We start from the raw sequence: 16,797 nt of genomic DNA, 5'->3' as shown, positions 1-16,797 counted from the left end.
AAAACCCACATGATTCTTATCATTCAGTCCTTTTTCTATTACATTGTCACTGGAAGGACATAAGCTTAAGGATCATTTTGTACTGTTTCATTTAAACATAAAAAAGATGCATTATATTGAAAGGAGCCACAGACAATGAACCAATATCAGTACGAAACTCATATGTTCCAAATGCCTTAGCAAATAAACTTATATAGGAAAAATCAGAGGAATTATAAGAAGACTTAAGATAATACAGTAGTGGTGTGAGATTTTAATGTCCCTCTCTCAATTTTAGACAAATCTAACAAGAAAGTGGACAAAAGGGGAAAAAAAGAAACTCAAGCTGAGAGTTTTATGACTAAATGGGACTAGTAAATAATATATGTATTTCTTAGCACCACATGGAAGTTTTGCACGAAATGAATATGTATTAATTAGGCTTAGAGATATCACAAATAAATGAGAAAAATGACAGAAACATTGAACATATTCTTGTTATATTTTTGCTAATAGCTTCAGTAAATTGGAATTAATTGTTCTTTGAATGTTTCATAGAATTCATTATACAACCATCTGGTCTTACTTTTTTTTCTCCTTAGGAGTTTATTTATAGCTAATTGAATTTCCTTTTCTGAAAGTGGCTTTTTTTTTCCTTCTCACTTTATTTTTTTTGAGGTTTCTCTATCTTTTTGGAGGGAGGGGGTTTATGTTTACATTCACAACAAGATTATTGTAATAATGGGAAAAATAAATAAATGGTTCAACATTGGAAGTTATATTAGCCCTTTTTGTGGTGGCAAAAAATCAGAAATCAGGTATTAATTGGAAGGTGACTGAACAAGTTATGGTGTATGTATGTATGTGATAGAATATTATTGTCCTATAGGAAATGATGAAGAAGATGGTTTCAGAGAACCATGGGAAGATTTGTATGAACTGATACAAAGTGAAATAAGCAGAATCAGAAGAACAAATTATATAATGATAGCAATATTGTAAAGACAACAACTTTAAAAGACTTAGCAACTCTGGTTGACATAATGACCATTCCAGAAGAATCAAGATGAAACCTGCTATCCATAGATAGGAAGGTGATAGATTCAGAGTACTGATTGAGATATTTTTATTTTTTTATATAGCCAATGCAGGAATCTGTTTTTGCTTAATTAGTTTTCTTGCTTTTTCAAATGTGCAAGGGGTGCAGGGGTGGGAGAGAGAATGTGGAGTTGAAAATATAGTTTAATCAAGAAAAAAAAGTTTATGACCTCTGATTCACTTTACTACAGAATACCTTGATCCATGATGAATTTCTGATTGTTCTCAGAAGTGACCCTGTTTGTGGTCCTGATGTTTCTGGTACTTCCTTGATTCATTGTCTCTTTAGTTTTTCCAGTATTTCATCTCTTTACTTTTTAATGAATAGCAATTGCTCTTGATGATTACTGCTATGTAATAGAATTTAAACTGGTATTCTAGCCTCTTTTCACTTTTCTTTAAAATTCTTGATCTTTTGTTCCTCTAAATGAATTTCATTATTTTTTCTAGCTCTATAATATTTTGATTGATTTGTATGTTGTCAAATAAAATAATTTAGATAGCATTTTTACTTTTATTATAGTCACATATTCTAGCCATGAATAATTAATAGTTATCTAATTATTTAGGTTTGTCTTGTTTTTTTTTTTTTGTTTTAGGGGGGTTTTGCAAAGCAAATGGGGTTAAGTGGCTTGCCCAAGGCCACACAGCTAGGTAATTATTAAGTGTCTGAGGCCGGGTTTGAACTCAGTTACTCCTAACTCCAGGGCCGGGTGCTCTATCCACTGCACCACCTAGCCGCCCCTTAGGTTTGTCTTTAGAGTGTTTCATAGTGCTATTCAAATAGTTCCTGCATATGTCTTGGCAGGCTGACTCATGAGTATCTGATACATTCTGTAGTTGTTTTGAATATAATTTCTTTCCTATCTCTTCCTGTTATATATAAAGAAATGTTGATAATTTATGTAGATCTATTTTATATCTTGTAACTTTGCTGAAGCTGTTTGTTACTTGTCCTTGTAATTCAATTAACTTTTCCTTTTAGTTTTTAGAGGCTATGCCATTGTGGTCCATATATATTAAATATTAACATTGATTCATTATATGTTGTATCTTTAAGTATAATGTAATTCCTATAGGTGGCACAATGGATAGAGCACTGACCCTAGAGTCAGGAGGGTGGCAATGGACAGTTACCACTTACTGAGTCACTTAACCCTGATGGCCTTGCATCCAGAACCATCTCTAGTCATCCTGATTCATAACTGACCACTGGACCCAGATGACTCTGGAGGAGAAAATGAAGATGGTGACTTAGTACAGCAACCTCTTCACTCAAATCCAATTCATGTGCTTCTCATAGCATCAACTCCCTGATATCATGGTCTTCTTCAAGAATGAAGGACAGGGTGGCTAGGTGATGCAGTGGATAGAGCACCGCCCCTGCAGTCAGTCAGGAGTACCTGAGTTCAAATCCGGCCTCAGACATTTAATAATTACCTAGCTGTATGGCCTTGGGCAAGCCACTTAACCTCATTTGCATTGCAAAAAACCTAAAAAAAAAGAATGAAGGACAAACATTAATTCCTATATTTATCTATTTTTATTATGTCCATTTTTACTCTTGTTTTGTTTGCTATTATGACTACTCTACCTGAAGTATATTAGATTTTGTACCAACCCCTAAATTTAATTCTGTATAAATCTTTGTTTTAAGTATGTTCCTTCTAAACATTTTGTTGAATTCTGTTTTCTTTTCTTTTCTTTTGTAAGGTTTTCGCAAGGTAATGGGGTTAAGTGGCTTGCCCAAGGCCACACAGCTAGGTAATTATTAAGTGTCTGAACTCAGGTATTTCTGACTCCAGGGCATGGTGCTCTATCCACTTCGCCACCTAGCTGTCCCTGGATTCTGTTTTCTTAATCATTTTTCTATCTCTTCTGATTTATGAATGAATTTATCTTGTTTACATTCAAAGTTTCTTGTCAAGTCATTGACAAGTTTTATATAACTGTTTTTTCTGTGTTACACAAGAAGGTTCATTGAAATTAGCATATTGGAAACTATTATATGAAAATGAGATACCTATAAAACTTTTTGTTTCTCTATTTTGATAATGGATAAACCTAAAGCATAGGTTTAAATGTTCCATTTTCCAAACTGTGTTGATTCTTCCCTATTTTGGCATCTTGGGCGTCCCTCTGTTCATGGGGGCTAGTCTTGCTATGAATACCCAATTAGTTTTAGTCTTTTTACAGCTCAGAAGTCTCTAATTCAAGCAATCTACCATCCTGTATCTCCCCAGAAGCAAGAATTAGAGGCAAGCACCACTACCTTCATGTTAAATATAACTTAAAAAAAGGAGGAAATACATCCTTCAACTTTTATAATATGGTGATAATATTGGCCTTTTTTCCATCTCCATATTGATCAAGTACATTTTTGTACTCATTCTTTCATTTGGATTTTCTTTTGCTTCACTTTATACTGGGTGTTTGTATTTTTCCATTAAATAGTATTTTTTTCAGTTACATGTAAAGATAGTTTTCAATATTTATTTTTATAAGATTTTAAATTATAAATTTTTCACCCTCCCTCCCCTTTCACCTTTCCCTAAGACAGTGAGCAATTTGATATAGGTTATACATGCACAATCATGTTAAACATATTTCCACATTAGTCATATTGTGAAAGAAGAATTAGAATAAAAGGGGAAACCACAAGAAAGAAAAAAAGAAAAGTAGTATGCTTTGTTCTGAATTCAGATTTTATAGTGTTTTCTCTAGAGGTGGATAGCATTTCCCATCATGAGCATTTTGGAATTGTCTTTGATCATTGAATAGCTGAGAAGAGTTAAATCTATTACAGTTGATCATCACACCATGTTGCTGTTACACTGTTCTTCTCTCTTCACTCATTATCAGTTCATGCAAGTCTTTCCAGGTTTTTCTGCAATCTGCCTGCTTATCATTTTTTGTAGCACAATATTATTCCATTACTTTCATATACCATTTGTACAGCCATTCCAATTCTTTGCCACCACAAAAAGAGCTGCTTTAAATATTTTTATAGATTTGGGTTATCTTCCCTTTTTTGTGATCTCTTAGGATATAGACCTAGTAGTGATATTGCTGGATCAAAGGGTATGCAGTTTTATAACCCTTTGGGTATAGTTTCAAATTGTTCTCCAGAATTGTTGGGTCAATTCAGTACTCTACCAACAATGCATTAGTATTACAAATTACCAACATCTTCTTCAATATTTACCATTTCCCTTTTCTGTCATTATTAACCAATCTGATAGGTGTGAGGTGGCATCTCACAGTTGTTTTGATTTTCTCTAATTGTTTCTCTAATCAATAATGATTTAGAGCATTTTTTCATTACAATAGCTTTAATTTCTTCATCTAAAAACTGCCTTCTTATATCCTTTGACCATTTGTTAACTAGGGAAAATTGTATTCTTATAAATTTGACTTAATTCCCTATATATATTTTAGAAATGGGGCCTTTATCAGGAACACTGACAGTAAAAATCGTTTCCAAGCTTTCTGCTTGCCTTTTGATCTTGATTGCATTACTTTTGTTTGTCAAAAATTTTTTAATTTAATATAATCACAATTTTCCATTTTGTATCTCATAATGTTCACTATCTTTTGTTTGGTCTTAAATTCTTCCCTTTGACATAGATCTGACAGGCAAACTATTCCTTGCTCTCTTAATTTGCTTATTGTATCACTCTTTACATTTAAATCATACACCCATTAAACCTTATCTTGCGATATGGTGACATATGTGGGTCTATACTTAGTTTCTTCCATACATTTTCTAGTTTTTTCCACAGTTTTTGTCAAATAGTCATTTCTTATCCCAGAAGCTGGAATCTTTTGGTTTATCAAAGAGCACATTACTATAGTCATTTACTACTGGGTCTTATATTATGTAGCCTATTCTACTGATCCTCCACTCTATTTCTTAGCCAGTACCAAATAGTTTTGATGATTGCTGCTTTATAATATAATTTTGGATCTGCTATAGGTCACCTTCCTTTGCAGTTTTTTCATTAATTTTCTTGATGTTTTTGACCTTTTGTTCTTCTGTATGAATTTCATTTTTTTTCTAGTTCCATAAAATAATTTTTTTGTAGTTTTGTTCAATGACGTTGAATGAGAAAAGTTGATTTTGACGTGGAGAAAGCATTGTAATGGCTGAAGAGGAAAGGAGGATACAGGATAGAGTAAATTTCTTCACATGAAGAAATACAAAAGACCTATTATAGTTGAGGGAAAGAAAGGGAAGGTATTGTTTGAAACTTCCTTTCTTTGGATTCAAAGAAGGAATAACACAGGCACTCAATTGGGTATAGAAATTAATCTTACTCTATTTAAATAGGAGGGGAAAAGGAAAAGAAAAGAGAGGGGGGGAAATGATAGAAATGAGGAAGATTGAGGGAGATGTGTCAGAAGCAAAACACTGATGAGGAGGGATAGTGTGAAACGAGAGAGAAAAGTATAAATGGAGAAAATAGGATGGAGGAAAATATACAGTTAGTAAGTATAACTATGAATCTGAATAGGATAAACAATCCCATAAAGTAAAAAAAATGATAGCAGAGTGAATTAAAAACCAAAATCTTACAATATGTTGTTTACAAGAAATACATCTGAAGCAGAAAGATACACACAGAGTAAATGTAAAGACTGGAGCAGAATATATTACACTTCAACTGAAATGATTTTTAAAAAAAGCAATCCTGATCTCAAACAAAGCAAAAGCAATAATAGATCTAATTAAAAGAGAAAAAGAAGGAAACTACATATTACTAAAAAGATATCATAGACAATGAAGTAATAATATTAAACATATGCCACAAGTGGTATGGTGTCAAGGACCCAGCACTGGACCTTGGCCACCTATGGGCTAGGAGACGCCTGGGGGTGTGAACCCACCCACATATGGGTGCTGGGAACACCCCAGTAACAGGAGTGGCTCTGCCCATGAGGGAGGAACAGGGGAGGAGCTCAGGACTATAAAAGGGATGGGGCTGGGAAGAAGAGGGCCATTTTTTGCTGCTATGTAAGCAATAAAGACCTGCTTGTTAGACTGCAACCGGGTGCTCTGTCCAGTTATTGTCCTCCGTCCCCAAGGAGGGTCTGTGCGTCCAAAGATCTGGGAAAGGTATGTATCTAGGTGAAGACTTGGGATAGGTCCCCGAGCAGTATGGTATCCACATTCTTAGAGGAAAAGTTGAGTTAAAGGAAGAAGTAGATAGCAAAACTATACTTCTCTCAGAACTAGATAAATTTAACCACAAAAAACTATTGACCTAATAAATAAAACTAAGAGCTAGTTTTATATTAAAAAACCACAATAAAATAGACAAACCATTGGCTAATTTGATTTAAAAAATGAAGAAAACCAAATTATCAATATCAAAAATGAAAAGGGTGAATTCATCACCATTGAAGAAGAAATTAGAGCAAGAATTAGGAGCAATTTACTAAATTATATGCCAATATATTGAATGATACAAGTTTTTCAACAATCATTCATATATATATATATATATATATATATATATATATATGCATATTTTAAAGTTACACAGTTTCCTTTCACCCTCACTTTGCACCTCCTTCCCTTCAGCAGTGAATAGTCAGGTGAATAGTGTACATATACATTTGTGTTAAACATTTTTACAGAGTAGTCATTTTTCAGTATGAGGAATTAGGATTAAGGGAAAGAAATACATAAGAGAAATTTTTTAAAAAGTGAATGTAATGTGGGCAACTAGGTGGATTGAGCAAGGTGATTGGAGTCAAGAGGACCTGAGTTTAAATCTGACCTCAGACACTTATTACTAGCTGTGTGACCTTGGGCAAGTCTTGACTCCATGATCATGCAAAAAACAAAAACAAAAAATAAATGTAGTGTTCATCAGATTCTGAAGAGGATTTTTGTTTTTGTTTTGTTTTTCTTCCTCTGAATGGGGATAACATTGTTTATAGTTGGTCTAACAGGGCTGTCCTAGCTCTCTGAGCTGCCAAGAGGAGCTGCATCCATCAAGGTTGATCAACTCACAATGTTTTTGCTAATGTATAGAATATTCTCTTGGTTCTGCTCCTTTAGCTCAGCATCAGATCCAGTTATTCTTTCCATGCTTCTCTAGAGTCTGACCATTTATAGTTTTTTTTATAGAACAATAGTACTACTCCATAACATTCATATACCATAACTTGTTCAACCATTCTTCGATTGATGGGCATCCTTTCAATTTCCAATTCTTTTATGTCAATAAATCTTATAATCTAAGTGAAATGCTTGAATATTTAAAAAAATATAAACTTCAGAGTAATAGGAAAGACAATAAGATACATAAATCCCTCCAGTTTAGAAAAAGAAACTGAATAAGCTGTCATTGAATGCCCTAAGAAAAAATACAAATGAATTCTATCAAATATTTAAAAGAACAATTAATTTCAATACTATATAAACTTTTGGAAAAATAGGTGTTCTATTATACACCCTAACAGCAACATGGGGGTGATGATCAACCTTAATGGACTTGTTTGTTTCATCAGTGCAACAATCAGGCACAATTTTGGGGAATCTGTGATGAAGAATACCATCTATATCCAGAGAAAGAAGTGTGGAATTTGACCAAAGACCTTTAATTTAAAAAAAAAACATTATTATATAATTTTTCTATCTCTTATACTTTTTTTTCCCTTAAGTATATGATTTCTCACCACATTCAATGTAGATCAGTGTATACCATGGAAACAAGGTAAAGACTAATAGACTGCCTTCGGGGGGGGGAAGCAAGATTAGGGGGAAAATTGTAACATTCAAAATAAATTAATTAAATTTTTTTTAAAAAGAAAAATTAGGTGTTCTACCAAATTCTTTTTATGACACAAATATGATGCTGATACTTAAAAAAGGAAAACTAAAACAAAGAAGGAAAATTATAGACCAATTTCCTGAATGGGTATTGATGCAAAAATTTTAAATAAAGTAAATACAGTAATTAATCACCATAGCAATACACTCTGACCAGGTGAAGTTTATACCAGTAGTGCAGGACTTGTTCAGGATTAGGAAAACTAACAGTATAATTGACCATATCAATAACAAAACTAACATAAAACATGATTATCTCAATAGATGCAGAAAAAACTTTTTTTTTTTTTTAGGTTTTTGCAAGGCAAAAGGGGTTAAGTGGCTTGCCCAAGGCCACACAGCTAGGTAATTATTAAGTGTCTGAGACCGGATTCCAAGGCTGGTGCTTTATCCACTACACCACCTAGCCGCCCCTAGAAAAAAACTTTTGACAAAATACTTACTAAAAACACTAGAAAGCAAAGGAATAAATGGAGTTTTCCTGAAAATGATAAGTAGTGAAGCAGTTGGGTGGCACAGTGGATACAACAATTGGCCCTAGAGTCAGGGGGACCTGAGTTCAAATCTGGTCTCAAGACGTGTACTAGTTGTATGTCCCTGGGCAAGTTGCTTAACCCTTATTGCCTCAAAAAAAAAAAAAAACCCAAAAAAATAAGTAGTATCTATCTAAAACCATTAACAAGCATTGTGTGTAATGAGGATAAACTAAAAGCTTTCCCAATAAGATTAGAGGTGAAACAAGGATGCCCATTATGTTAGCTTTAGCAATAAGAAAAAGAAATTAAAGGAATTAGAAAGACAATAAGGAAACAAAATTATCACTCTTTGCAAATGATATGATGATATACTTAGAGAATCCTAGTGAAACAACTAAAAACTATTTGAAATGACTAACTAGCAAAGTTGAAGGATATAAAATAAACCCACATAAATTATCAGCATTTCTAAACTAACCAAATAAATAGCATTTCTATATATTACCAATAAAGCCCATTTAAAATAACTATATACAATATAAAATATTTGGGTGTACACCTGGCAAAGCAAACTATATGAACTATATGAACACAACTACAAAATACTTTTTATACAAAATCAGATCTAAATGATTGGAAAAACATAATTTGCCAAGCTAATATAATAAAAATGATGTCTATCTAAATTAATTTGTTATTGTCGTTATTTGTCCTTCATTCTTTTTTTCTATTTACGTATGTATTTTTTCCAGAATTTCTAGTTGAGATTTATTTATTTATTTATATTTAATATTTATTCTCATTTTGTACAAATGTTTTTTTACATTAATAAAATATTCTTGTTTAAGAGTAAACAAAATACCCTCTCCCCCCATAAATATAGACTTGCTTGAGCGATAAAGTAAAGGGGAGAGAAAAAAATTAAAATTAAAAAAAATAATAGTAATAATTGTAGGTATGGCCAGGTGGCACAATGGACAGAGCACCAGCCCTGGAGCCATGAGCACCCTAACCCACCCAGCCCCGTAAACCCAAAAATCACCCAGCCATGTGACATGCAAGCCACCCCAATCTCAATGCCCTGCAAAAACCAAAAAATAAGAAAAAAAAGACCCAAAATAAAATAAAATAGTAATAATAGTAGGGGTGGCTGAGTGGCAGACAGAGCATTGGTCCTTGAGCCAGGAGCACCCAGGTCCAAATCCGGCCTCAGACACCCAACGATCACCCTGTTATGCGGCCCCAGGCAGGCCACCCAGCCCCATTTGCTCTGCATCCCCCCAAAATAATAATAATAAAAAATGTGCTTGGGTCTTTGTTCCAACACCAACAACTCTGCTGTGGGTGGATCACATTCTTTATGGCAAGTCCATCGCAAAAGTTACTTCCATATTTTTCCACCATTGCCATTGCTGATCACAACTCCCTCCTTTCATATTTCTCAACTACCATGTACTATATTTTCTCTCTCCTTTCACTCTGACTCTGCTATAGAGTCGCTGAGTGGCACAGCAGACAGATCCCTGGCACTGGGGCCAAGGGGTCTTGAGCCCCCCATACCACTCCTTAGTCCCAGCAACCACCTGGCCCTATGGTCCTGGACAGGCCTTCCAATCCCAGCCTCTTGCAAGAAGTAAAAAAAAAAAATGTGTTATATCTGACCACTCTCCCACCATGTTCCATCTTCTCTTCCTTTATTCACATCCCCACCCCTTCCCCCTGTCCCCACCTCTCCTTACTCCAGATGTCTATACCCCATTGAGTATATATGCTGTTTCCTCTCCTAGCCACCTCTGATGAGAGTAAAGGTTCCCTCATTCCCCCTTGCCTTCCCCCCATTCCATATCATTGCAGTAGCTCATTGTAATAAGAAAAATCTTATTATATGAAATATCTTGGCCTATTCCCCCTCTCCTTTTTCTTTTTCCCATTACATTTCCCTTTTTTCTATTGACTCCATTTTTACTCCATATTTTATCTTCGAATTCAGCTTTCTCCTGTGCTTCAACTATAAAAGCTCTCTCTACCTGCTCTATTAACTGAGAAGGTTCATATGAGTATTATCAGTGTCATTTTTCTATGCAGGAATACATGCAGTTCATCATCAAGTCCCTCATATTTTTCCCTTCTCTTCCAATTTCTATGCTTCACTCGAGTCCTGTATCTGAAGATCAAACCTTCTGTTCAGCTCTAGCCATTCCAACAGGAACATTTGAAATTCCCCTGGTTCATTGAAAGTCCATCTTTTTTCCTGGAAGAGGACATTCGGCTGCATTCTAAGCTCTTTTGCCTTCCGGTATATTGTATTCCAAGCCCTACGAGCTTCCAATGTAGTTGCTGCTAAGTCCTGTGTGATCCTGACTGCAGCAAAATGATATTTGAACTGTGTCCTTCTGGCTGCTTGTAATATTTTCTCTTTGACTTGGGAGTTCTGGAACTTGGCTATAATATTCCTAGGGGTTGGTTTTTTGGGATCTCTTTCTCAGGGGGATCGGTGGATTCTCTCCATTTCTATTTTGCCCTCTGCTTCTAGAATATCAGGGCAATTTTCCTGTAATAATTCTTTGAAAATGATGTCAAGGCTGTTTTCCTGATCATGATTTTCAGGTATTCCAATAATTTTTAAATTATCTTTCCTAAGTCTGTTTTCCATATCAGTTGTTTTTTCAATGAGATATTTCACATTTTCTTCTAATTTTTCATTTTTTTGGTTTTGAAGTATTGATTCCTGATTTCTGGTAAATTCATCAATCTCCCTGAATTCCATTCTTTGTCTGAAGGATTTGTTCTCAGAGAGTTTTCTTATCTTCTTTTTTCCCATCTGGACAATTTTGCTTTTTAAAGTATTCTTCTCCTCCATAACTTTTTGAACTTGTTTTATCCATTTGACCTAAGCTGGTTTTTAGCATGCTATTTTCTTCAGCATTTTTTTTTTTTGGATTTCCTTGACTAGGCTGCTGACTTCACTTTCATGTTTTTCCTGCATCTCTCTCATTTCTTTTCCCAGTTTTTCTTCTAACTCCCTCATTTGATTTTCAAAGTCTTTTTTGAGCTCTGTCATAGCCTGAGCCCAATTTCTGTTTTTCTTGGAGTCTTTAGATACAGGAGCTTGTGCTTCCTCATCTTCAGACTGAGTGTTTTGATCCTTCTTGGGCTCATATGCAAAATATTTCTCAATGGTGTTCCTCTTGTTTCTCTGCTTGCTCATTTTCCCAGTCTGAGCCTGGTTTTGGGGTGCTTCCTGAGATTTTGGGACACTCCCACAAGGATCTCAGTGTGTGAGGCTCTGTCCTCCCTCCTGGTCTGTGAATGACCCTAAGTGCCCCACTCTGCCATGGGGCTGAGGTTGGGGGGACCCTGCTGTTCTATAGGGGGGCCTAGACTGCTATCAGGATCTGAATGTGGTCAGAACCCCAGAGTCCTGTTCCAGGGGCAGATCTCTGCAGTCTCTCTTCACTCCCCTCCCTAGGTTCAATGGGCTCATGCCCTGGGGGCTCCTGCTTACAGGCTCCGGCCTGCTTCTGTTCCTGGATCTGGATTGTGGTGGCCAAGCTGCTCGCTGTGTGCCCTGAGGGCTGGGCTCCACGTGCTCGCTCTGGCAGAGGTCCCCCACTGTTCCCCCAATTTGTGCCCCATGCTCCCCGGGGCATAGCTCAGGAAACTCCCCCGCTGCTGCTGTGAGCCGCAGCTCCCAGCTCCCTGGGGCTGCCTCCAGGAGGCTGAAGGTCTTTCCCCCTGGTGGGCCACCCCTCTGGTGGGCTGCCCCTCCAACTCTGGGGAGCAGAGCCTTTCTGCTCTTTTCCAGGTTACCTTGAGTAGGAGAACTGCTTCATTGGGTTCCTCTGTGGGTTCTGTCTTTTGAAAATTTATAGTTAGAATCCTTAGCTTATGAGTTTTATGAGAGAGCACCTAAGACAGGATCCTTTCTTGTCCCCATCTTGGCTCCTCCCCCTTGTCCTTCATTCTTAAAAAGAACCATGACATCAAGGATATGATGCCATGACATGCAAGAGAATTGGATATAAGTGAGGGAGGGTTGTGCAAAGTCACCAGTCTCATTTTCTCCTCTGAATCCATCTGGTCAGTGGCTAGATATGAATCTGGCTAGATATATATGGAGATGGCCCTGGATGCATTGAGAGATCTTGGCCTTTTAAGTTATAATCTTTAATAGTTCTCAGTTTGACTAAGGCAATGCCCATTCAGTGATTAAGGTTAGGTAAGGAAGAAATGAAGCAGAGATGGGTCTCTTTAACCTAGCTCCTTACCCTCCCTCCCCCTAAAAAAAATCAGTTTGGGAGGGGAAGATACTCACAGTTTCTGGCCAAAACAGAAATAATTGCTATTCACATTCACTCTCACCCAGTGAAGACCCAAATAATGACCAAATAGGGCTTGGTCTAGGAGCTTTGTTATCCAATTACTGAGAACTAGAGTGATTTGAGTCCCTAAACCACAAGATAACTTGCCAAGCTTCTGTGATCAAAATTGACAATTCTTTAGTAAAAGTGTGATGCTCTATGTGGGAGGAGAGGGAAAGAGGAAGGAGAAGAGAAGAAGAGAGAAGATTATATTCACATCATCTGTCTATTGTATACTCCTTCTAACTGTCCTAGAGACATTATTCTCTAGAGTTACAAGTGTCATCTTCCTATGTAAATATGTAAACAATTTAATCTAATTGAATAACATGCTTTTTTCCTCTTTACTCTTTTATGCTTGAGTCTTATATTTAAAAATGAAAGTTACTGTACAGCTCTGGGTCTGTCATCAGGAAAGTTTGAAAGTCCTCTATTTCATTGAATGTCCATCTTTCCCCCTGAAAGATTAAGTTCAAGTTGCTGAGCAGTTGATTCTTAGTTGCAATCCAAGCTCCTTTACCTTCCAGAATATCATATTCTAAGTCCTCCAATCCTTTAATATTGAAGCTGCTAAATTCTCTGTAATCCTGACTGTGACTCCTTAATATTTGATGTTTCTTTCTGGTTGCTTGCAATATTTTCTCCTTGACCTGATAATTCTGGAATTTGACTATAATATTCCTTGGAATTTTCATTTTGGGATCTCTTTCAGGAGCTGATTAATGGATTCTTTCAATTATTATTTTACCCTCTGATTCCAGGATATCAGGGCAATTTTCCATAATAATTTTTTGAAAGATGCTGTCTAGATTTTTTTTTTAGGTTTTTGCAAGGCAAACGGGGTTAAGTGGCTTGCCCAAGGCCACACAGCTAAGTAATTATTAAATGTCTGAGACCAGATTTGAACCCAGGTACTCCTGACTCCAGGGCCGGTGCTTTATCCACTGAGCCACCTAGCTGCCCTAGACTTTTTTTGATCATGGTTTTCAGGTCATCCAATAATTCTTAAATTATTTCTCCTGGGGGATAGCTAGGCAGCACAATGGATAGAGCACCAGCCCTGGAGTCAGGAGGACCTGACTTCAAATCCAACCTCAGACACTTAATAGTTGCCTAGCTGTGTGATCTTGGGCAAGTTACTTAAACTCATTGCCTTAAAAATAAAAAATATATATATATTTCTCCTGGATCTATTTTCCAGGTCAATTGTTTTTTCAATGAAGTATTTTATATTTTATTCTATTTTTTATTCTTATGATTTGTTTGACTAATTCTTGATGTTTTATAGCCATTAGCTTCTAGTTGCCCAATTTTAATTTTTTAGGACTTATTTTCTTCAATTAGCTTTTGTATAACTTTTTCCATTTGACCAGTTATACTTTTTAAGGAGTTGTTTCTTCAGTAGATTTTTTTCAATGTGGCCAGGTATATTTTTTAAGAAATTGTTTTCTTATCAGGAGGGATGGGAATTCAGGGAAGCCTGGAGGGATTTGCATGAAATGATGCTGAGTGCGATGAGCAGAACCAGAAAAACACTGTACACCCTAACAGCAACGTGGGGGTGATGAACAACCTTGATGGACTTGCTCATTACATCAGTGCACCAATCAGGGACAATTGGGGCTGTCTGCAATGGAGAATACCATCTGTAGCCAGAGAAAGAACCGTGGAGTTTGAAAAAACAAACCAGATATTTCATTGTCTGATCTTATTATCTCTTATACTTTTTGTTTCTTCCTTAAGGATATGATTTCTCTCTCATCACACTCAATTTGGATCAATGTACAACATGGAAACAAAGTAAAGACTGGCAAATTGCTTTCTGTGGGGGTGGGGGGAGGGAAGTAAGATTGGAGGAAAAATTGTAAAACTCAAAATAAATAAAATCTTTAATAAAACAAAAAAAGAAGAAAAATTGTTTTCTTCAATCAATTTTTATCCTTTCTTTTCCAAGCTGTTGTCTCTCTTTTGTATAGCTCTCATTTCTTCATATTTCTCTCATTTCTTCATATTTCCTTCTACTTTTCTTAAATGATTTTTAAAATCTTTTGTGAACTCTTTCAAAAAGGCTATTTAGTTGAGACAAATTCATCTTCCTCTTTGAGGTTTTTACATGTAGGTATTTTGACACTGGTATCCTCTGTTGAGATTTGTGTTTTGATCTTCTCTGTTTCCACAGTAGCTTTTTATATTCATGGTTCTTTTGATTTTTTTTTAGCCTATTTTGTTACTTTTATAGTTGGGGCACAAGGACCTGATCACTGACTTTTTGTACTGGAGACTTGAGTACTGGCTGCTTGCCCAGTGTGCTGGAATGACCTGAGCTAGTAGTGCCTGTTGTACCAGGGGTTCCTGAGCTGACAGTTTGCCTTCTGCACTGAGGCTGGAGGCCTCACAATTGGCCCACTGTGCCACAAGTCTGCTGATTGAGTCAGGACCAAGGGCCCCCCATTGCTGATCTGTCCTTCAGTTAAGAGCCTTCTGATGGTTTTTCCAGACATCATTTGTGCTGGGATGCACTTCCCTTTTACTCAAGTGAGACAGACTTTTCCTGAAGTTCTTCTAAGTTATTTTAAACTAGAAAATTGTCTCACTTCATCTTTTTGAAGGTTTTGTCTTTCTAGAATCCATTTAGAGGCTTGATTTATTGGCTTTTCTCTGACATCTTAGTTCTGCCTCCTAAGTAATTATTTATTAATTCCTTTCTATGTGCCAAATGCAGTGTTAAGTGGTTTACAAATATAATCTTATTTGATCCTCACAAGAACTCTTGAGAAATAGGTGTTATTTTTATCCTTGTTTTGTAACTGAGGAATTCTAAGGTTGACAAAGGATTTTGCCAGTAAAGATGACCACTTTCACCAGCAAGTTCAAGATCATTTCCTCAAATCCTTTACTATTTTTGTGGTTGTTATTCAGTTTTTCAGTTTTGTCCAAGTCTTGGTGATCCCATTTGGGGTTTTCTTGACAAAGATATTGGAGTGGTTTGCTATTTCCTTTTCCAGCTCATTTTACAGATGAGAAAATTGAGGCAGAGTGAAGTGACTTACCTAAGATCACACAGATAGTAAATCATATTTGAACTCATGTTCTTGACTCCAAACTCAGAGTTCCATCCAGGTACCACTGAGCTGCCTATGGTAAAAGTAGTGATCCTTGGAGTTGGATGTGTACATTGGCCCCATGTGTGAGACATGGGATATTGGCCCTCAATAAAAGGGCACAAAGCTACTCAGCTGGTCCCTCAGAGCAAGGAGAGGGTGTTATACCAATATGAATGATCACAGAATCTCAGAGAGCTCTCAAAGGAGAGGGAAGAAAGGCCTTGCAATCTTTTTTTGAGCATATGGCTTTGGAATTCTATCACTTATCCCTGGGCCTTTCAGTGAGGGAATTGGTGGGAATTTATATTCCTTTTTCTTTCTCTAGTCTCCCAACTCCCTTCCTCCCCCCCACCCCCACCAAGGGCAGTGGCAACCCGAAGTGTGTGGCATCAAGAACATATATTTTTTATAGGTGAGCTTGGCTGCTTTCTACCTTTCAGTTTTTTCCCTGAAGACAACTTTGTGACCAACACCTGATGATCCTGGAGAGATGGATATTTCTACCATATGAGTTCAAGATTACTGGTTCCTGACAGTGGCTGGCTGCCTTAGGGGTACACAACTTCTTGGAGAAGATGACTGGCTGGACAATTCAATATGTTTGTGCATTGTACAAAAAGCAGGCAACTCAAAAAACCAAAAATGAGATAGTTCCTGCCCTCAAGTAGCTTATTCTACTGAGGGCAGAGGAAACCGCTTATACCAAGATGCAAGAGGTATGACATCCAAAGAGTGGTGCTTAGTGAGCCAATAGGATCTTGTGAGTTTCTTGGACAATGAAAATAGAAGAAAAAATAACTTTTTAATAGTAACCTAAAGTATTTTTATAGTTGGGGAAATTTTAATGATAGTTTATGTATTAGGTATAACGAACCCTTATGAGTCCTCTTTGTTTTAAGCATTTCTATTATGGTGGAAGAAGTAAATAATTGTCTCAT

This window comes from Macrotis lagotis, chromosome 2 (genome assembly GCF_037893015.1).
Source record: "Macrotis lagotis isolate mMagLag1 chromosome 2, bilby.v1.9.chrom.fasta, whole genome shotgun sequence".
Lineage (NCBI taxonomy): Eukaryota > Metazoa > Chordata > Mammalia > Peramelemorphia > Peramelidae > Macrotis > Macrotis lagotis.
Note: the sequence above shows the minus strand (reverse complement) of the source record.